This window comes from Leuciscus leuciscus (genome assembly GCF_965113295.1).
Source record: "Leuciscus leuciscus genome assembly, chromosome: 25".
In the NCBI taxonomy this organism is placed as follows: Eukaryota; Metazoa; Chordata; class Actinopteri; order Cypriniformes; family Leuciscidae; genus Leuciscus; species Leuciscus leuciscus.
Window position 1 is genome coordinate 12,350,102 of NC_138724.1, and position 21,062 is coordinate 12,371,163.

A 21,062-nucleotide genomic window follows, 5' to 3' on the forward strand; every position below is an offset into this window, starting at 1 on the left:
AATGATAATGGGGAACAGCTGAGTGCAATGATGATGGGGAACAGCTGAGTGCAATGATACAGTGATGGGTACAGACAGGGATTGTGGGGAATGCAGTTCGTAATGTGGATGACACCGTGGGGAAGAGGACCTCTAGTGGACACCCAGGAAACACAAACCAGACACTGTGACAAAAGTACTGTGTAGTTGTTACCTGTTTAGGTTGGTAATAACTCAGATTTAATTGTGTACTTCCTCAGAATGAAGGCAGCCAATTTTTAGAAACACCTCCAGTATTACCCATCAATTCAAGTTAGGTTTGTAGTTATCCTAGGGTTATGTTGGTAACAGTCCATGTTTATTTATTATTATCTTGAAATTAAGACAGTAGTTTCCAATAAATTACCTTGTCTTACATAGTTCATTGCTACACCCATTTGTAGAGGGTTTATCAAATCATTTACCTTACACTTACCTGGTAACTACCCCGCAGGAACAGTTTTCCCTAATGTCATGGCACATCTTAAATACTGGGTATGTTCTTGCAGATGTTTTTACAATTTACTCAGTAAGTAAAGTGCAACTGTACTGTAAAATGAAGCCTTGTTTATTTCCATGGTATTACCGGAATTGTACCACATAACCTGATCATTCCCTTTTCCATATAGTCACAATTTTTTACCTCGTATGTCCTGCAACGTTACCAAGGAAAACATGACAATTTACTCGGTAAGTAAAGTGTAACTGTACTGTAAAATGAAGCCTTGTTTATTTCCATGGTATTACCGGAATTGTACCATATAATCTGATCATTCCCTTTTCCATAGTCAAATTTTTTTTTTACCTCGTATGTCCTGCAACGTTACCAAGGAAAAGATGACAATTTACTCGGTAAGTAAAGTGTAACTGTACTGTAAAATGAAGCCTTGTTTATTTCCATGGTATTACTGGAATTGTACCATATAACTTGATCATTCCCTTTTCCATAGTCACATTTTTTTTTACCTTGTATGTCCTGCAACGTTACCAAGGAAAAGATGACAATTTACTCAGTAAGTAAAGTGCAACTGTACTGTAAAAGGAAGCCTTGTTTATTTCCATTGTATTACCAGACTCTTACCTCATCCTTTGCTACTGCTTAATTTTTTTTTGAAATCACAAACTTTTACCATGTGTGTTCTGCAACTTAACTAAAACATTCCAGCCTGGTCTCATTGTTAATACGTAGTATTAATACGTAATTTTCAAAGATAGAAAACGTACGTTTTGTACGTTTGGATAGATGCTGAAACGTAGGCTATGATATGGACGTATCTGCAACAATTAAATGTAATATTGTTACGTTTTTACAGCTACAAAACGTTAAATATTTACGAATCTTTCATATCATTAAGATATCTGTATAATTTATCTTTTACCGTTTTATAGATAAATGGAAGATCCCTTAACCCTACTCCCAACCTAAACATAACGTTACCCATTTTATACTGAATATAAAAAGGATCAAACGTACAGAGTGTAGGGAAATGGCAATTTTATTAACAATATAGCATTAAAAGATTTTTTTTAGCAGCTAATCCTACTCCTATCCCTAAACCTACCCATAACAATTTCTTAAAACTACATAGGCTAACGTTACAATTATGAAGAAAAAACAACATACGTGTAATCACAATAATTTTTTATTGCAAAAATGTCAAAACCGGTACCAAAAGTCGTTCACATGACGATGTGTTGCAGTCACAGTCCTCTCTTTCAGTATATAATAGTTTTGAATGAGGTACAGAGCAGAATTTAAGTTATTAATCCATGAAAATGTTAATCCGACTTCTCCATTTCAAATGAAGTTTACCGACTGAAATACGGCATGTCGCAATCTGTGACAAACATAGACGAACAAGGTGAGAGCCAATGAGCGTTTGATATCACTGCCGTAAAACATGTCGTAACGCTTCTTGAGGGCGCAATTTTTGAATTTGAATTCATCACGAGCGCGGGATTTGACAGTTACGGACTGCGCTGCTGTGATAGCCTGTGAAATGGAGATGAAGATCACTCACTGGATAAAGGGCTGAATTTGGATATCTTTCTTGCAAACGTATGGATTCTAAAGATTTGGATTAACGTTATATCAAGTATAATAAAATTGATGTCTTTTGTGAATTTATGTTGGGTTTTGGTGTATTATTGTTCTATTGGAGAAAACACATTTTGTGTCTCACTGTAAATAAACTAAATATTAAAATGGTTAAACGATTAAATAAGGTATTTTTAAGGTTTTAAAGTGTATTCTTGTTTAACTGCATGAAAACGTAATTGATAAGACATTTGAATGCAATAGAGTAAAAACATTAATGCCACAATTTTAATATGCATAAATAAGAATACGTAACGTTACAGTTGTTCATACGTAAATAATTTACGTTTTTGTGCTGTTAATATGTAAACATTTTACGTTTTAGTGCTGTAAATACGTAAGTATTATACGTTTCTGTGTGTATAAAACGTAAGTAAATGTACGTATGGTAGAATTACACTTTACGTAAAAATACACACATATTCTCATGAGATCACGTTGAACATTCTCAGTAAGTAAAGTGAAACTGTACTGTAAAAGGAAGCATTTTTATTTCCATGGAATTACTGGGATCTTACCCTATAATCTGTAATAGCTACAGTTACGTAGCTATTACAGACTATAGGGTAATATCCCAGTAATTCCATGGAAATAAAAAGGCTTCCTTTTACAGTACAGTTTCACTTTACTTACTGAGTAAATTGTCATGTTGTCCTTGGTAATGTTGCAGGACATACGAGGTAAAAAAAAATGTGACTATGGAAAAGGAAAGGAAAGCAAAGGAAAACCGCTAACCAAGGAAATACAAACAAATAGTTCTCGAGAACGAAAACCAATAGGCAGATCATGACAGACCCCAGGAAGGTGCGACCTTGTGCCATAACAGTTCGACTTAGGATGCTGGCTGGATAGACCAGGGTGGAGAAGACAGTTGGAGGAGCCAAGGAGGAGCTCAGTGGAAGAACCCCTGGAAGACCGGATGGTGGAAGGATTCATGAAGAGACGGATTCATGGCTCTGAGCGACAAGGTGGAGCCAGGGACTCTTCACGCCAGGGTAGAGCTGGAGAACGCCAGCCCCAGGGCGCATCAGGGCTTCATGGTGGGGCTGATAGTGGAGACGAAGGGCTGCAGGGATGGATCCACCGGAGGCGGAGCCGACGGAATGGCTTGCTTCGGTAGAGACAGATTTGGTGATGGACAGGAATGGTGGTGACAAAGGCCATTGCACAAACATTGTGCTGGATGGAACCAGAGACAATGAAGAAAACACTGTGCAGGACAGAATTTTTAGCGATGACGAGGACAACACTGTGATGAACGGGACTTCTAATGGCAGAAGAGGTTCATGGGTGTGAAGCATGACCTCTGTCTTACAGTCGATCAGCCATTCCTCCTCTTCCAGCTCCACTAAAACTATGGAAGTAGAATAATGTCAAATGTTTTTGAAATAAAAAGCCTGTTGAATTGCACTACTTGAAAAAAAAATAGGCATTGCATTAACCATGCTTGCATTTTAATGCATTGTATTTTTAGTGCTTACATTTTTATGGGCTGAAATTCAACATGGTTGAATATTTAAGCTGTGAATATTTCAATTAAAAACATTTCAAACACCTTTTCATTATTAAAAATTCAATAATCCATATTCACCTTTCATATTTCACTTCCAAAATATTCAAACTGTTTAAAAATACAACCAATAATATTCAACAGGCAATTTTCGGTCCATTTTATTTCGCTTTGCAAATTCGCTTCCACAAATTCAGTGGTTCAAATTCGACAGTAAATTCAACATTGACGTCCAGGAACTGCAGGAAAAGCAGTAGATTGCCGAGCATACTCTCCATCTGCTGTTAGTCGACCTCACCATCAGATGGTGCAAAAGCGCTTGTTGCTGACGAAGACATTCATTCATAAAATGAAAATGATTATCTGTGTCAGTATATGCGGAAAAGATGATAAACACACAAAAGCTGTGTTTATGTTTCATTCAATAACTTCATTGTTACTTTCCCTGTGTATTCTATGTCATCAGCTTTCTCTACCATGAACAGGATTATAATCGGTTTCCCTCAATACCTCATACTCAAGGATTCCCCTTCCGTTGATAGTGATATGAAAGACCAATCTTGCACCTTATTAGGGAAGTAGGCTGTAGGCTATTATATAGGCTACGGGCAAGAAGATGGACTCAGAATATGAACTTAACGCGCAAAGTTTCATGCTGAGCGTTTCGTGATATACTGGCATAAAATCAACACATACATATATATACAGTATGCATACGTGTATTGCATTAGCTTAAACTGTCACAGCACTTGCATATTGTCCTCCTATTGTTAGTTTAACTGTAAATCGCTTTGGATAAAAGCTTCTGCTAAATGACTAAATGTAAAAATTGGCTTGACATTGGACATTCGCACATTTAGGGACCGTCTCTAAAGTTGCATACAACATTCGCATACACGTTTCTAACTTCAATAGCAAACTTAAATTTATTTGAATAAATATCAAAAATCCAAAGGGTGCGCATTATGCCTGACACTACATGAACACTTTACAGTTGGTTTTATGACTGTAAGTCGTTCTATTCAAATGCTATCGGAGTTAGAAACGTGTATACCAAAGTCGTATACACTTTAGAGACGGTCCCTAAATGTGCGAATGTCCAACATCAAGCCATCTTTATGCCAGTCTATCACTGGGAAACGCTCAGCATTAAGCTTTGCGCGTTATTCTGAGTCCATCTGCTTGCCTGCGCGTTTGGTCTTTTACATCACTGTAGTCCATTAAGCTACGTTAAGCGTTGTATATGTCCAGCAGGGGAATCCTTAAGTATTGAGGGAAACCCTAATAGCCTGCATGCAGCACATCGCCACAATATAACGTTAAGGCAACTAAACAACCAAGAGAAATATATGTCAACCTCAAAAATGTAACATTGGATCTGTATATCCGCATCGGGGAATAACATTATAATCTCGTTCACGGTAGAGAAAGATGCATGTAGGCTACACAGGAAAAGTAACCGAGACACTGAATTTAACATAAAACCGCCGCCATAATAATCACAAATACACTTACATTGCTGTAAATGAGTTTTATGAATGAATGACTTGCTCTAACTGTTGCTGGTCTTCAACACGCGCTTTTGCACCATCTGCTGGTGAGGTAGACTAACAGCAGATGGAGAGTATGCTCGGCAATCTACTGCTTTTCCTGCAGTTCCTGGACGTCAATGTTGAATTTACTGTCGAATTTGAACCACTGAATTTGTGGAAGCGAATTTGCAAAGCGAAATAAAATGGACCGAAAATTGCCTGTTGAATATTATTGGTTGTATTTTTAAACAGTTTGAATATTTTGGAAGTGAAATATGAAAGGTGAATATGGATTATTGAATTTTTAATAATGAAAAGGTGTTTGAAATGTTTTTAATTGAAATATTCACAGCTTAAATATTCAACCATGTTGAATTTCAGCCCATAAAAATGTAAGCACTAAAAATACAATGCATTAAAATGCAAGCATGGTTAATGCAATGCCTATTTTTTTTCAAGTAGTGCAATTCAACAGGCTTTTTATTTCAAAAACATTTGACATTATTCTACTTCCATATAAAACTTTAACTGGCACAGATGTGACCGCCGGCTCACACACCTTGTTAGATGTCTTGCATAGGTTGCAGCTGTCGTGGCAGATCCAAAGTCTTTGGTTCGGGTCTCAATGAAATCTCTCAGAGTCGAAGTTCCAGGTCTCAGAAGAATTACCTTTATTGGACAAGCAACAAAGTGAGATGCCACCTGTTCATCTGACTTACGATGGCCAGCTTTCAGGTCTTATACCGTTTTCTTATCGCTAGGTACCCATTGGGCATCCGTATAGTTATCTTTTTCTTTTTGCTCCTCCTCGAGATATTGCCACCATTAAAAACATCTTCCCCGAAGCCTTCTTTCTATTGGTGGAGAATCTCTGACCATACCATTAAAAAAAATAAACATAAACATGTTATAAAACATGTTTTTCAGGACCTTCCCATGCTTTCCACCATGGACATGTTCCCATATGATAAATGTACAGAGTTTTTGGGTACTTTTCCATCCTTACAAACCCTGTGACCTATGACCGGCAAAATGAAATATGTGTTGTGTAGGTGGTTCTCCACAAAATTAATCCACCTCTTCTTGATATCAATGTTTTTAGGAGATTTAAATAAGGAGACCAAGCTGTTTTGTAAATTATCTCAACCTGGTAATATGCATTTACACGATGAAGGCATAGCTAGCTAGTAAACTGTAGGCTGTAACTAACATAATGACAGTAGCTCGCGATTGAGTGGGCGAACCCCTGATGCTAATGCGCTCTAGTTATTATTGGATTAGGGGAGGGGTCATGCTCAGTGGCTCCAGTGCATCACCGAGGCATAATTTCAGGCCCGCCCAAAAATTCCTGAACACAAAAATGGTGAAAAACTGTTTAATGGTCTAACTCCACAATTCAGTACTACATAGATCACAGTCTTTGTAATGTGTTTTCAGCAATACATTTCTAACATTTCTAACATTTATAATCTGTTTAGAAACAAATCTCTGCTTTTGTAGAAATGTCATCGGCAGACCATCAAGAGCCCTCAAGTAAGTGTGACGAGTTGCAAAGCAGCACCTCAGCTGACCTCTTCCACCGTGGGCTTCCAGATCAAGTTAGGTGCTTTCGTACACCGATCGTCACAGCTTTCAAGCCCTCTCGACGTAGCGATCCCACCTCGGTTACCCCATTTCTCTAGTGCGACTCGTGCAGAGCTTGGGCACGTGGCTAGCGCTTTCCAACCCCTCACGCTGGCTAATCAGGACCATCCAGCTCAGCTATGTGATTAATTTCTCCAGGCACCTGCCAGATACAGAGTGTCCTTTTCACCTAATTATGAGGAAAGAATGCTACAGTCCTGTGGAACTAGATCACAGACTTTCTAGAAAAGGAAGCAATAGTCCCTCTGGCCGAGATGAATAAAGGGTTTTTCAGTCCTTTAAAGTACCCAAGAAGGGTGGTAGGTTACAACCAATCTCAGATCTGCGAGTACTGAATTGGGCCTTACACAAGCTCCATTTCAAGATGCTTACTCACAGACACATGCTTACGTGTATCAGACACCAAGATTGGTTCGCGGTGATAAACCTGAGGGGCGTGTACTTTCATGTCATGTAATTTCAATGGGCATATAAGTTCAAGGTCCTACCTTTCGGGTTGTTCCTGTCGCCTCATATAAAACGCAGAGGTGGCCCTTGCCCCGTTAAGGGAAGTGGGCTTTTGCATACTCAATTTGCTCGATGACTGACTAATTCTAGATTCCTCTCAGGAGCTGTTTAGTTATGAATGCACAGGGACCTGGTCTTTCGGCACATAGGTTGATTTGGACTTTGGGTCAACTGGGAGAAGAGCAAACTCTCCCCTATGCAAAGCATCTCTTTTCTCTGTGTGGAGTTGGACACAGTCGCCATGACAGCACGTCTTTCAGAAGATCATTTGCGATCAGTGCTCAGCTGCTTGAATCTGTTCAAACACAAGACAGCAGTTTCTTTCAAATATTTCCAGAGGCTCCTGGGGCATATGGCATCCTCAGCCACGGTAACGGTGCTAAGGTCATGCCACATTCACCCCTTGAACAGACTACAGGCAGGAGTTCCCTTAGAACAATTATCGGTAACACTTTAGAATAATGGTCCATAGTTAACAAGTAGCTATGCAGGAAGTAATAGGTAGTACTGCATTAACACCCAGAGGTGTAAAATACTTGAGTAATTTTACTTGATTACTGTACTTAAGTATTATTTTGGGGGATTTTTACTATACTTGAGTACAATTAAAAATCAATACTTTTACTTTTACTTAATTAAATTTTTTAAGAAAAAAAAGTACTTTTTACTCCTTACAATTTTATTTATAGTCAAAAAGTACTTCTTTTTTGGAGATCACTTCATTCTATTTTCCCTTGCTATTACCAAACCAATTGAATTGCGCTCATGCCCAGTTTAATTTAAATGTCATTTATTCTGCCAATGAGATTCGTTTTCACATTCCATGAAATTGGTCAGACATGTTCATTGGTCCTTTGGAAGTGACTTCATGTCGCATCTAAGTCCCTCCCCTTCCGGTGGACCACCATGGGACCTTATTTGTGACCCTGGATCACAATACCAGTCACAAGTAGCACGGGTATATTTGTGGCAATAGCCAGAAATACATTGTATGGGTCAAAATGATAGATTTTTCTTTTATGCCAAAAATCATTAGGATATTAAGTAAAGATCATGTTCCATGAAGATATTGTGTAAATATCCTACCGTAAATATATAAAACATTTATTTTTGTGAGTGAATGCTGCACAATCGCGAACATAAATGAACAACTTTAAAAGCGATTTTCTCAATGTTTCGATTTTTTTGCACCCTCAGATTCCAGATTTTCAATAGTTGTATCTCGGCCAAATATTGCCCTATCCTGACAAACCATACACAAATGGAAAGCTTATTTATTCAGCTTTTGGATGATTTATAAATCTCAATTTCAAGAAACTGACCCATGTGACTGGTTTTGTGGTCCAGGGTCACATTTCAGAAAAATATTGAATGGTAGTCAATGGCAAGAGACAACAAATATTTTGATCTCGTTTGAATTGTGCCCTGAATTACACATATGATGTTTGTCAATTTAAAAGATACATTTTAAATTCAAGAAAGTCGCAGTTTGATGTAAAACTGTTGAGGTATGTATAAGACTGTGAAAATACGTAATTACAAAGACTACAAACCCAAAAGGCGCACATGTGACATCATACCTTTTCTCTCAATGAATGAAGCTAACTTTACTGAAGCTAACGTCTGTCATTTTTTTCTATAGTCTTACGTTATAATCGTAACGTTACGCCGTTATGCCTGAGTGTTTTGTACCAGACTGCACACATACGAGCAACGGATGGTGACGTACAAAGCGCGAGACGAGAGATGTAGTTCATTGAGCGATTTTCACATAAAACTAAATGTTACTCTTCTGTTTTATGACAAACTGCGACTTTCTTGACTTTCATAATTATCTTTTAAATTGACAAACATCCTATGTGTAATTCAGGGCACAGTTCAGACGGAATAAAAATATAAGTTGTCTCTCGCCATTGACTATACCATACATATTTTTTTCGAAATAAGGTCCCATGAGCCGGAAGCGGAGGGGAGGGGCTTAGGCTCTCAATGCACAGCACCTTGACCTGGAAATTAGAGAAATTATAACAGTCAATCAGTGGAAGAAAATGGAGGAAGAACGTGATTCAGTTGCCAACCCGTGGCCGTACCGTAGCGAATTATTTTCTTTTAGTGGTAAAAGTATGTTTAGTGGATTGTTTAAAGTATGTTGCATACTGGCATTAGATAGTAGTCTAATAGTTTGATAATTAAATACAATTAAATACAAACAGTTCTAAAGCAGGATAAAACCTTGTATGTGGTTCATTCACTTCATGTTTTTAGAGATTAAAAGCTTAAACAAGAATCTCTAATTTTCATTCTTGCTTTTACTTTTACTTCTTTAATACTCAAGTACAATTTTAATGTGGTACTTTTTTACTTTTACTCAAGTACGATTCTGGCCAGATACTTTTACTTTTAATTGAGTAAAATTTTCCCTCAGTACTTGTACTTTCACTTGAGTAACATTTTTGAGTACTTTTTACACCTCTGTTAACACAGAACTAATATGGAAGCAATATTAACTAAGCAGTAAGTAATATCTAATTTAGTACAAAGGTAGTTCCTTGGTAGGTATTTGATTATTACTAAAGAAAGATATCCTCATTGAGAACTACTTGTGAACTAAGAAGGAATAACCAATTAATTACTAATCACAAAGGTAACGTCTAAAAAGTGAACAATTGTGTGTTTTTTTTTACTCTTAACATGGTCATAACATTTCAGAAGTTTGTGCCTCAAATGGGTTCTTTGTGGAAACCAGTTTATGAATATTATATTCCCCCAAATACATTAGCTACATGTTGAGATTGTGACTACTACTCTTGCCAAAAGATGGACGTATGTTTATTTCAAACTTAAACATAGAATAATACTAATAATGATAATTTGTTTACAATTTTAAATAATTAGGAAGTGATGCTGACACTCATGATTGGATTAGTTCACTATTATGAGCTCTATTGAGTGTCAGTTCAATATGTCTCAGACTCCAAAGACCTACCTTTATGTTACAGTAGCCGCCTGAGGAGGACTTCTCTTTAGGATATGAATATAAACATAGATGTTCTCTTGTCAAAAACAATTTGCATCCTTAATGAAGAAATTGGCTGCATTTATGTTGCGATAATCGCAAAACCACATCTTCCAGTTTACAATGTTCGTTATAATATTACTAGTGCCTCACAGAAATGAATGCCTGTACAGTATGTGTCAAATATAAAATTAAATAACTTGTATTACTTGTGAAAAACATGCTAACTCCTCAGTAATTACTCAAGCGTTACCTTGTCATCCCGCAGGAACTACTAGTGATGTGGCCCATTATTTTAAAGTGAGAAACATGTTAACTCCTCACTAATTACTCAAGCGTTACCTTGTCATCCCGCAGGAACTACTAGTGATGTGGCCCATTATTTTAAAGTGAGAAACATGTTAACTCCTCACTTATTACTCAAGCGTTACCTTGTCATCCCGCAGGAACTACTAGTGATGTGGCCCATTATTTTTATATTTATAACACTTAGTGTTTTTAAACACTTCACTATACTACTAGTGAATCACTAGTAGTTCCTGCGGGATGACAAGGTAACGCTTGAGTAATTAATGAGTAGTTAACATGTTTTTCACTTTAAAATAATGGGCCACATCACTAGTCAACGTGATCTCATAGGTGTGTATTTTTATGTAAAGTGTAGTTCTACCATACGTACATTTATTTACGTTTTATACACACAGAAACGTATAATACTGACGTATTTACAGCACTAAAACGTATAACATTTACTTATTGACAGCACAAAAACGTAATTTATTTACATATAAACAACTTTACCGACGTACAAATTTGTACGTATTCCTATTTAACTTATGCATATTAAAATCTTTAAAAAATTTAATTTAAAGTGTGAAACATGTTAACTCCTTACTAATTACTCAAGCGTTACCTTGTCATCCCGCAGGAACTAGTGCAGCCTGGTCTCATTGTTAATACGTAACGTTAGGTATTAATACGTCATTTTCAAAGATAGAAAACGTACTTTTTTGTACGTTTCGATATATGCTGAAACGTATAATATGGACGTATATGCAACGTTTAAACGTAACATTATTACGATTTTACAGCTAAAAAACGTAAACTATTTACGAATATTTCATATCATCAAGATAATTGTATAATTTCCCTTTTACCATTTTATAGATTATAAATGTAAGATCTCTTAACCCTACTCCCACACCTAAACAACTTACCCATTTTATAGACAATATTAAAAGGATAATTTAACGTAATGGACAGATATGTGTAACGTTAGGGAAATGGCAGTTTTATTAACAATATAGCATTAAAACATAGTTTGATTCACTAATCCTACCCCAAAGTTACCCCTAAACCTAACAATTTCTTAAAACTACGTAGGCTACAATTATAAAGGAAAACAACAGACAGACACATATAATCACAATAATTTATTTATTGAGAAAATGTCAAAACCGGTACCAAAAGTCGTTCACATGACGATGTGTCGCAGTCCTCTCTGGCACTATATACTAGTTTTGTATGAGGTAACGTTACAGAGCAGAATTTAAATCATTAATCCATGAAAATGTTAATCCGGTTTCGGTTCGCTGTTCGCTCTGTGAAGGCGCGCGTGCTTCTCCAATTCAAATCAGAGCCCGTCTACGGAGAGCCTTGGCACTTCCTATTAGCCCCATTGTATCGATCTTGGTTGCAGTTCCATTAGAATTCCACTGGAGGTGATCGCGGGTGAGTGCAGACTGAATGGGAGTCTATGGGGCTAGACGGCTAAATGTGTCTCTTTCACCCGATTGCCGTTGAGAAATCTCAGATTTTATTGTAGGTTTTGCAAGTTCAACATGGGTTATAGGTCGAATGTTGAATGAACGAGTACTTATTTCTTTTCGATTTCTTACAGTTTGAGTTGTTGTTGCCCATAACACGCTAGCATTCTGCTAATGACGTCAGCATTCTGACGTCATTGACATTTTAAAAGACTTTTTAAACCAAATAAGTGACTCTAAAAAATCTAACACCCAGCAATGTGTAATTTCTTTGTATCTCCTTTCGAATACAACATTCAAATTACTAGACAAAAAATTATATCCTGAGAAAAGTGGATTTTGAGGGTTTTTCGCCATAGACCTCCATTCATTCTGCACTCGCCTGCGAGCGCCCCCGCATGGACAGAGACGTGTTACTGCAGCCAGTCCAGAAACCGGAAGTAAGCAGAGAGTGCCAATTCTCTTCCTATTAGACATTAGCTGTGTCTGAAATCGCTCCCTATCCACTATATAGTGCACTATTTAGGGTGTCGGCCATTTTGTAGTGGTGTCCGAATTCTGAGTGAATGACATAATTCCCTACATTCGTTCACTACTTTTACCCACAATCCTCTCTGAATTCGAGTGTACATCCGATGTACACTTGCTGAGACACTATTTCCCACAATCCAACACGATAAGGCGATAGAGCGCGAATGAAAAATAAATATGACGGATGGCAACAATGTCACCATGGCAACGGCGCACGCGAGATAGAAAACAATCATTTGAAGGACACTTAACAATCATTTGACTGACTGAAACCCCGCGAAAGTAATGAAAGTAATGTTTAAATAACGGAGGGGGGGGGGGGGTTTGACAGTTTTATGTATTTATTTATATACCGTTATATCTATATTTGAATAAACAAATGTGTTGTGTAGTATTTTGTTCTCTTTTATTTTCACATATAAATGTAAAAAGTAAATAAATATGACAAGCAAGTCTTTTTTTAAAATCAAATAACGCAATAAACGTGAAAAATACATACATACAATTGTTACATACAATTCATACAGCCAAAAAAGGAAATATCAAAGATGGGTAAGAAATGTTTATGACGAAATTGTCCGACCTCTCTGGCGCGTGATAATTATGTCAGCGTCCGAATTCGCTCACTCATTTTCGTTCACTCTTTGCTGATGTAGTGCACTCAACTGCCATTCACTATGTAGGGATAGTGAATGAGTGAACGAGTGAGCGGTTTCAGACACAGCTATTCTCTGTTCAAATGTAGTACACCAAATTAAACACGGCATGTCGTAATCTGTGACGAAGCATGCGAAAGCCAATGAGCGTCTGATATCACTGCCGTAAACATGTCGTAACGCTTCGGGTGCAATATTTGAATTTAAAAAAAAAAAAAATTTTTTTTATTTGAATTCACTACGAGCGCGGGATTTGAAGTTTACGTTCTCTGCTGAGAAATGGAGATAAAGATCACTGGATAAAGGGCTGAATTTGGATCTATTTCTTGCTAACAACGTATGGATTATAAAGATTTGGATTACATCAAGCTAATAAAATTGATGTCTTTTGTGAATTTATGTTGTGTTTTAGTGTATTATGGGTCCATAGGATAAAACGCCTTTGTTTTGTGTCTCACGGTAAATAAACCAAGTATTACAAAATGGTTAAACGATTAAAAAAAGGTATTTTTAAGGTTTTAAAGTGTATTCTTGTTTAACACCATATAGGCTAATCCTCCGAAACGAGTTTGCAGCAGAAGGCATGAACAGAGTAAAATGTTATTATTTATGAGTAACGTTAAACTGTAATAAATGCGACTGAAAATGTAATTGATAAGACAATTGAATGCAATAGAGTCAAAACATTAATGCCACGATTTTAATATGCATAAGTTAAATAGGAATACGTACAAATTTGTACGTCGGTAAAGTTGTTTATACGTAAATAAATTACGTTTTTGTGCTGTCAATAAGTAAATGTTATACGTTTTAGTGCTGTAAATACGTCAGTATTATACGTTTCTGTGTGTATAAAACGTAAATAAATGTACGTATGGTAGAACTACACTTTACATAAAAATACACACCTATGAGATCACGTTGACTAGTGATGTGGCCCATTATTTTAAAGTGAAAAACATGTTAACTACTCATTAACTACTCAAGCGTTACCTTGTCATCCCGCAGGAACTACTAGTGATTCACTAGTAGTATAGTGAAGTGTTTAAAAACACTAAGTGTTATAAATATAAAAATAATGGGCCACATCACTAGTAGTTCCTGCGGGATGACAAGGTAACGCTTGAGTAATAAGTGAGGAGTTAACATGTTTCTCACTTTAAAATAATGGGCCACATCACTAGTAGTTCCTGCGGGATGACAAGGTAACGCTTGAGTAATTACTGAGGAGTTAGCATGTTTTTCACAAGTAATACAAGTTATTTAATTTTATATTTGACACATACTGTACAGGCATTCATTTCTGTGAGGCACTAGTAATATTATAACGAACATTGTAAACTGGAAGATGTGGTTTTGTGATTATCGCAACATAAATGCAGCCAATTTCTTCATTAAGCATGCAAATTGTTTTTGACAAGAGAACATCAATATTTATATTCATATCCTAAAGAGAAGTCCTCCTCAGGCGGCTACTGTAACATAAAGGTAGGTCTTTGGAGTCTGAGCAGGCTTGGGAGGGTTACTTTAAAAATGTATTCCGTTACAGTTACAAATTACTTCATAAAAAAAGTATTCAGTAACGTAATCCAAGTACTATAATATGAAAGTAATGTAACTGATTACTTTGGGATTACTTCAAGGTCACATATATAAATAAAGTCAAGCAAGAAGAAATATATATATATATATTTTTTTTAAGAATTTGGTCCAGTGTACAATATTTGCAAAATATACACACATGCCTGAAATGTATTTATGTAAAGGGCTATACAGACATCTAGTGGCTAATGTATGGTATTACAGATTATTTTGTTTTATTTTTAACTAATTTTTAACTAAAAAATAAAAACTCAACATTTACATTTTTTACACAATCTACATATTAGTTTATTTTAAAATAGGCCTACATGTTGACTAAAGCCGTGATCTTTCTTAATTTGCCTGACTGGACGTGGGGCGTTGGCAGTGGGAGTTCCCCTACGTTACCTAGACAGCGAACATCCCGTTACGTGAGAAAAGATAAGAAAGGACATTTTGGGTACTAAAAAAGCTACTCTCCTAATTTCTACAAAATAGCAGCGGAATTTCCATGAATTAAAAGCGATTTTACCCGCAGGCAGCATCGTTTCTACTAGCAGCAGTGATTCAATCTGCGTCTGAGGAGATTGTAGACAGCTGTTATTTGCACATGCACCAGCGGGTGGCACACGTGAGTCATTACTGGCAACAGAACCAGGAACTACTGTATAATCAAGCAGCGCTTCATATAGTGTTATTATGCCAAAATACTTATTTAGTTTTAAATGAAACCATTGTAATCCTGAAAGTATTCCCCCTTTTTTCAAAATGTAACTATAATCTGATTACTATGTTTTTTGACGTAACTGTAACGGATTACAGTTACTGGATTTTTGTATTCTGATTACATAACGCCGTTACATGTATTCCGTTACTCCCCAACCCTGAGTCTGAGACATATTGAACTGACACTCAATAGAGCTCATAATAGTGAACTAATCCAATCACTTCCTAATTATTTAAAATTTAAAACAAATTATCATTATTAGTATTATTCTATGTTTAAGTTTGAAATAAACATACGTCCATCTTTTGGCAAGAGTAGTAGTCACAATCTCAACATGTAGCTAACGTATTTGGGGGAATATAATATTCATAAACTGGTTTCCACAAAGAACCAACCCATTTGAGGCACAAGCTTCTGAAATGTTATGACCATGTTAAGAGTAAAAAAAAAACCCCACAATTGTTCACTTTTTAGACGTTACTTTTGTGATTAGTAATTAATTGGTTATTCTTTCTTAGTTCACAAGTAGTTCTCAATGAGGATATATTTCTTTAGTAATAATCAAATACCTACCAAGGAACCTTTGTACTAAATGTATTTGTAATGGGGCTAAGTAATGTTTATTTGCTTTAAACTGCTCTTGACTACGCCACTCCAATTTTACTTGGGTAGGAGATCCCCAAATCACTTAAAGGTTTCCTCGCACGGCTATTCAATTCAATGAATAAACTCAAAGGCAGAACTACTATAAACAAAAACCTTTTTATTTAAATACATAAGTTCTGGTCTCATTTGGTTTCACTCAAAAACAGGCAACTGATGTTACAGAAGTAGTAGTAACTAGAGAGTGTGACATAACACTTAAAAAGAAACACAATCTAAAAATACACATCAACCCCAAAAGGAAAGACAATGTCCTATACACCACAATAATACACAAACTCAACCACAGACCATTTCCACACCACACTCATATAAGTGGAAGTGAATATGTCCCCTCTTGGTTACTCCAAGCTAGAACGGCCTAGCGGCGAAACACAAAATAAACCATGTAAATACAACACAAATCGACTAATACTGGGCCAACCAAACAATACAAAGAAAATACAAAACTAAATGAGTGATGCAAAAATTAAATAAACCAACGAAAATAAAAGGTAGGGAAAACAGTGATCAACAGCATGAGACTCTAGAAAAGAACGACAATAAAAACCAAAAATACACAATAAGTCAACCCATGAAATTATCACATAAAGAAACTGATTGTTATACATAAACACTGAAAATACACAATAAGTCAACCCATAAAATGATCACATAGAAACTGATTGTTATACATAAACACTGAAAATACACAAACTACTAAACATCAAATCATATTACAATTTAAAATACAAACCCTCATCCACATACACTACAATAAAAACATTTTAAAATATCCTAACTATCCCAGCATTACAGAAAAGGAATACCTTTATTGTGTGCCACAGGTGTCTGAACCGCTGTTTCAACATCCACTGCTCATCCGACTCAACATGTGAGGGCTTTTAAAGTACACTTCTCTAAAAAAGAGAATCATTTGTCTTGATACATACACAAGGTTTACAGCTACTCATTTCATTCGATTTTAATACATCGTAAACTCACGTGCAATATTTCGTACCAAACATTCAGCAACTACTGCTCTTCCAACTCATTAACACGTGAAGGCTTTTAAAGTACACTTCTCTAAAAAAAGAGAATAATTTGTCGTGATACATACAAAAAGTTTGCAGCTAATCATTTCATTCGATTTTAATACATCGTAAACTCACGTGCAATAGTTCGTGCCAAACATTCAGCAGCTACTGCTCTTCCAGTCCAAATAATAAGTTTTCAGCACACATCTACAATCAACTAGGAAAGAAAACAGCCAAAATGATTACAGCTGTGAATATCCTGTGCTGTTTGCATCAAAGTATCAACTCAACATGGTCAAACACTAAAAGCACAAAAAATCTACTCAGTGTCACTTTTCATTAAAAGAGACCTACCAGAACTTGTTCTGCCTTCAAAGGAAGTGCTGTATTTAAAGGCCCAGCGTACCTTTTAGGGCTCTTACAGAGTCAAAGAATTGATACGCATACGTGCCTGCAAGTCTACGCATCGCTACGCTTCGGCCGCCATTATGCGTCTATGCGTAGCAAAATGTGTCGTCCCAGTTTTTGATACGCGACGCACCGTTGCATGCAATACTATGCGTTGTTGGTGGGGGCGATACTGCAAGTTGCTTGCGTCCTACGTGTAGACTATGAAAGGGAGCACGTCGCTCAGGTTGCTCGTGTTGACTCTGTCAGAGCCCTTACAAATATGCCCAGCAGCGCCCCCTGTTGACTTGGCTACATATTACTTACTGCTTAGTTAATATTGCTTCCATATTAGTTAATAGTATTAAGTTCGGTGTTAATGCAGTACTACCTATTACTTCCTGCATAGCTACTTGTTAACTACGGACCATTATTCTAAAGTGTTACCCAATTATCCAGATGTGTTGTCAACAGACGCTTCCAAAATAACCTGGGGCACTGTATGCAACAGGTGTGCAGCCTCGGTGTCCTGGACAGGCCCCGACTGCACTGACACATAAACTGCCTTGAGTTGTCGGCCGTGCTACTAGCCCTGAGGAGGTTGCTACCATTGATCCAACAACACAGCATCAGGGGCGTATATAAATCACCAGGGCGGGGTCCGCTCTCGTCACATGTCACAACTTGTAACTTGCAGTGAAGATGCTGCAAAGCCACTCACATCCCGGGCAAAACTCAATCTTACAGCCAATGCACTTTTGCGACAGGCTAAGCTTCGTGGAGAGTGGAGACTCCATCACCAGGCGGTTCAGCTGATGTTGAGTCAATTCGGGGAAGCACAGGTAGACCTGTTTGCTTCCCAGGAATCCTTCCACTGTAAGAACTGATTATCCTGCTAAAAAAAAAGCTGAGATAAAATTCACCATGAAATAAAGCAATAGAGCAATAAAATACACCCTGGACAGAAGATCGCAAAGAAGGACCACAGGACATTGTCTTGTCCAAACTTATCTCCTTGTTTATATATGCATCCCCCCTCTCCCGGAGTCGAGTAACCAAAAGTTCACTGAGATTGTCTATATAATCACATATGATGTACCTTGTGAATCTATTGTTTTTCCTTTTCATGTTTGGTATCATTTTAAATGATTGGTAAAATGGTTTTAATTTCATTGCAGTCATTGGTATTATGAGAAAGATTGAAAACATTGGAGAATTCTGTCCTCCTCTTTGGGTGATGTCTCTTCAAGATATTTCCCCTCTCCCCCGAAACCAGGTGCTACCCCCTGGGGTACATGAATTGACCCAAAACAACTCTAAAAAATATTGGTATAACCCTTTGTTCTGGTCTGGGTGTTTAAGGGTAGGTGACAGAGCAGTCTGTGGAAACCTGTAACCAGGGAAAAAACCCATGCAGTGCTGTGTCAGTGTCTTCCACACTCACACACCACTGTGTGTCTCTGTCAGGAATGCATTGCTTACTTTTAGAGTCATCTTTAAGTAATTGATGTCATGTATTTATTATTTCTGAATTGGCTTTTAATCATTTACTTGTGTAATTGGCATGGTACATTTTTACCTGACAAATAAATGTTACATCTTGATTTATTCTGAAGCATTCTGAAATCATTATTTTAGTAGATAATAAGGAGGCTGTGCTACCGCAAATCTTAGTTAGGGTAGGTTAAACTAAAGGTGCATGTATGAACGGAGCAGTAGGCACGTCATCGGAAGACCTTTGATTTCTGTCTATCACTGATTTAGCAAGTTGTATGGAAGTGGCTAAAATAAACTACACTTTTTTGTACGAGTGAGCAGTAGGCAACCATTGACCTCATTGCACAGACACTGCAAAATCAGGCAGGAAGAAGAACAAGTTCTAATGGTTGCGCCATACTCATGCTGATGCCATCACGTTACCACCTCAGAGAGGGCGCCCATGCCAGCGCTACATCCAAACAGATGTCTGAGTTTTACCTGTTATTGCCCAAGACCTGAGACAAAACTGGTTCCAGGCAGAAATTAAAAAATCTCACTAAGGTGTTCAATGAAAATAATCTGACAAAAGAGACTTTGACTGATGGACAGACCTCCCTGGCTCATGCCTGGACCAGTAGAGGGCCTTCTTACAGTCTTTAATTGCAACATCCTTAGGTGTTGTTTATGGGTTGAACATGTCCTGGCCACTTTTAATAAGGCTGTTTATGCATTTCATGACTTTGTCTAAAGCAAGGCAGGTTTGTGCAGTTGTGAAATTCTAAGGTTTGTTGACATAGATTAAGACACAAGCTATGTTTCCATCCACACGTTTTTATCCGAATTAAGTGATATCGAATGAAAAATGCCTTATGGAAACAGTAAAATTCGATTGAATTTCATGAATATCTACTCAAATGAAATATGTTCGGTCTCATCGGATTTTATCTTGATCGATATACGGCTTATGCGATAAATGCGATTATTTGTATAAATCCATTTTGTCTAGCAAAACTTTGTTCGCAAATGTTTGCTTGAAAGTTGTGCGATTCAGTGCGAAAATGAATGGAAACACCTTAAAATGTCTCAAATCAATTCGATATACCAATTTGATCGCAAAACAGCATGTGACGTCATTACGCACAGGTTTTTATTCACTTTAAAGCCGTTGGATGGAAACACACTTTCACCAGCTTTATTCACATGAGGTTTTTTTTACTGAACTTCAGATAATTCGATTGACAAGTGGATGGAAACTTAGCTACTGTTAAGCAGTTTGTCTTAGGTAAATGTAAGAGATTAGTCCACTTTAATAAGCAAGCAGTTATTATGCAACACGAGGAGGAAGAAAGATCTTTCTGAAGAAAAAAAAGAATGAAATTGTGCAATGTCTTGCAAAAGTCATGACAATAATTAATATTTTGCCAAAACCGAATGGAGATGATTGAACTTCCAAAATATTTGTGAGGGACTTAAAGCAGAAGAACTCGGTGAGTTAAAGACTCATTAAGGGAAGTTTCTGTCAAATAAAAGAATTGTGTTAAAGCTATAGGTATTTGATTTTACAGTCTTACTGTCAGTGTTGCTTCGATCATACCTCTGTGTGCTCCGGCACTGGTGATGGGTCCCATTTCCTGAAAGAGCAACACGGGTGTGTTTGCGTCTTTTTCAAGATGCCATTCCATCCGTGTGTTTCTGGGTAAGGTAGAGTTCTGTCCCCCTCTGACACTCACAATAGTTGTGTCACGTGTTTGGACTAAAAGCACGCTGAGGCAGCTGGAAATGACCCACTGTGGGAAAATGGCCAACTTCCCAGAAGAAGGCTGGAGTGCCATGTGGGTTGGGTGATCTGAGGATCACAGTGAGGGGTTCCCCGCCTGGCAAAGCCCTGTGGGTCCCTCACTCCTCCTTCGCACCACAGCAGGTGGAGCTCC

General features: G+C 37.3%; 2 long non-coding RNA genes across 2 annotated transcripts; one reads left to right on the forward strand and one right to left on the reverse strand.

Moving 5' to 3' along the window:
• Nucleotides 1–7,831: 7,831 nt before the first annotated feature.
• On the forward strand, nt 7,832–9,596 carry LOC309490161. Its single transcript, XR_014202611.1, has 2 exons — nt 7,832–8,190; nt 9,292–9,596. It is a non-coding gene; the product is annotated as an uncharacterized lncRNA (long non-coding RNA).
• A 6,733-nt stretch (nt 9,597–16,329) lies between these two features.
• Nucleotides 16,330–17,610, reverse strand: LOC309491132. Its single transcript, XR_014202925.1, has 3 exons — nt 17,401–17,610; nt 17,234–17,314; nt 16,330–17,148 (listed from the first exon to the last, which is right to left on the reverse strand). It is a non-coding gene; the product is annotated as an uncharacterized lncRNA (long non-coding RNA).
• Nucleotides 17,611–21,062: the final 3,452 nt, after the last annotated feature.